Below are 2,559 nucleotides of genomic sequence, written 5' to 3'. Positions count from 1 at the left end.
GGGGAAAGAGTAGAAATATAGAATTCAACATTACAAACTTACCCAAAATAAAATTTATATAGGGCCTGTAATAATACATTATAATAGCAGTTTCCAAATATAAATTTCAATTAAATTGCTGCTGTATATTCAATTATATTTTATGAAAATTCAAATATGTACATAAATAATATAAGCTATATGCCGATATATAATATTAATGTACTTTTAGGAATAATGAAAATGATACTTTTATTTTGCATACCCATGGATCAAAGCCTAGGGTATAACACATTCTTCAGAGAAAAGCCTTCAATGTGAGCTTCTCTTAAAACATTAGCAACTGCGATGATGACTCCCTTACTTCAGAAAGTGAATTGCTATACTCTCCTGCAGATTCAGAATAAAAGAAGTGAGTTCAAAACACTGATAGAAAATGAAGTTGGAAGACTCACACGACCTGATTTTAAGACTTACTAAAAAGTTACAGTAATCACATCAGTGTAGTATTGAAAAAGAAATAGACAAATAAATGGAACACATGAGAAAGTCCAAAAATAGGCTTACACAAATATAGTAAATTGATTTTTTGCAAAGGTGCAAATAAGGAAGGATAGTCTTTTCAACAAATAGTATTAGAATGCATAACTGGACATCCACATGCAAAAAAAATGTACATTAACCCATACCTCACACCTTTATAAAAACTAGCTCAAAATAGATCATAGACAAATATGTAAAATCTAAAATTATAAAATGTCTGGAAGAAAAAATAGGAGAAATTCTAATGACTGTATTAAATAGAATTCTTAGATACGACACCAAAAGTACACCCATAAAAACTGATAAATTAGATTTTATAAAAATTTAAAATATTTCCTGTATAAATGTACAGTTAAGAGAATGTGAGAACGCCCTAGCTGATTTGGCTCAGTGGACAGAGCGTCAGCCTGAAGACTGAAGGGTCCCAGGTTCGATTCCAGTCAAGGGCACATGCCTGGGTTGCAAGCTCAGTCCCCAATGGAGGGCATGCAGGAGGCAGCTGATCAATGATTCTCCCTGATCATTAATGTTTCTATCTCCTTTTCCCTCTCACTTCCCCTCTGAAATCAATAAAAGTATATTTTTTTAAAAAAGAGAATGTGAGAAAATATTTGCAGATCATATACCTGACAAATGACTCATATCCAAAATATATAAACAACAGCAATTAGGAAACAAGCAACCCAATTAAAACTGAACAAAATATATGAATAGATAATTCACTAAAGAAGATATACAGATGGAAAGTAAGCACATGAAAAAATGTTCAATATTATTATTCACTAGGAAAAATGTAAATTAAAACCACAATGACATACCACTACACACCTATCTGGCTAAAAAGAAAAAGGAAAATGATGAAACTGCATGCTGGCACAGATACAGGGCAACTAGAACTCTTTTACGTTGCTTGTGAGAATGCAAAATGGTACTGCCACTTTGGAAAACATTGTAATAATTATTTCATATAAAGTTAAATATACACTTACCATGTAACACAGAAATCAACTCCCAAGTACTTATCCAAGGGAAATGAAGACTTATGATCACACAAAAATCTATCCATGAAGATTTAAAGCATCGTAAATTATAATTGCCAAAAAATAAATAACCTAAAGGCCCATCAGCAAGTATCTAGATAAACAAACAATGGTACATCCACACAATGGAATATCAGTCAGCAGTAAAAAAGAACAAACTACTGATAAACACAAGGACAGTAATGAATCCCAAATACATTTTTCTAAGTGAAAAAAGTCAGACACAAATGGCTACATGCTGTATAATTCCATTTATATGACATTCTGGAAAAGGCAGTACTGTGAAAATGGACAACAATCTGTGCTTCCCATCTATGGTCAATTGTTTTTTCACAAAGGGAGGACGTTATTTAAGGAGGAAAGGAAAGCCTTGAACAAATGGTGTGGGTCTGAGAACTCTCTAGGGCAGCCCTGGGCAAACTACGGCCCGCGGGCCGGATCTGTTTGAAATGAATAAAACTAAAAAAAAAAAAAAAGACCGTACCGTTTTATGTAATGATGTTTACTTTGAATTTATATTAGTTCACACAAACACTCCATCCATGGGCCGGTCCAGTTTAAGAACCCATTGTGGCCCTCGAGTCAAAAAGTTTGCCCACCCCTGCTCTAGGGTAATGACAATGTTTTAAGTGTTAAGTGGGGTAATGCTTACATGGTGTTTGCATTGATTAAAACATCAAATTGTACATGTAAGTTTGTTCACTTCACTGTATATCAATGCTACTTCTAAAAATAATAAATTATTTAGGACTTTTATTTCAGTAGAAGAAAATGCAGGGCATATCACAAGGCACCCTTCATACAGTGAACAAATGTCTACTTGAAGAGAGTGTATTAATTCATTCAAATTCACAGAAAAAGGCCTAAGTTCACATAAGGCCTTTAGCCTGGGAAGAATATATAACCTTCTGATTCCTAAGTCTCCTATCTTGAGAACAAGGGACCTATTATTAAATTCAATATGAAAAAAACCATATACACTACCATGTTATTCCCG

General features: G+C 33.4%; 1 protein-coding gene across 1 annotated transcript in view; it reads right to left on the bottom strand.

Annotated features, from left to right (window-relative positions):
• Positions 1 to 2,559, bottom strand: part of CCDC171 (coiled-coil domain containing 171) — a 188,511-nt gene that overhangs the window by 96,093 nt on the left and 89,859 nt on the right. The gene's annotated exons all lie outside the window — the stretch shown is intronic.

Source organism: Myotis davidii, unplaced genomic scaffold (genome assembly GCF_000327345.1).
Source record: "Myotis davidii unplaced genomic scaffold, ASM32734v1 scaffold197, whole genome shotgun sequence".
Classification (NCBI taxonomy): Eukaryota; Metazoa; Chordata; class Mammalia; order Chiroptera; family Vespertilionidae; genus Myotis; species Myotis davidii.
This window is presented reverse-complemented; position numbering and strand designations above follow the sequence as displayed.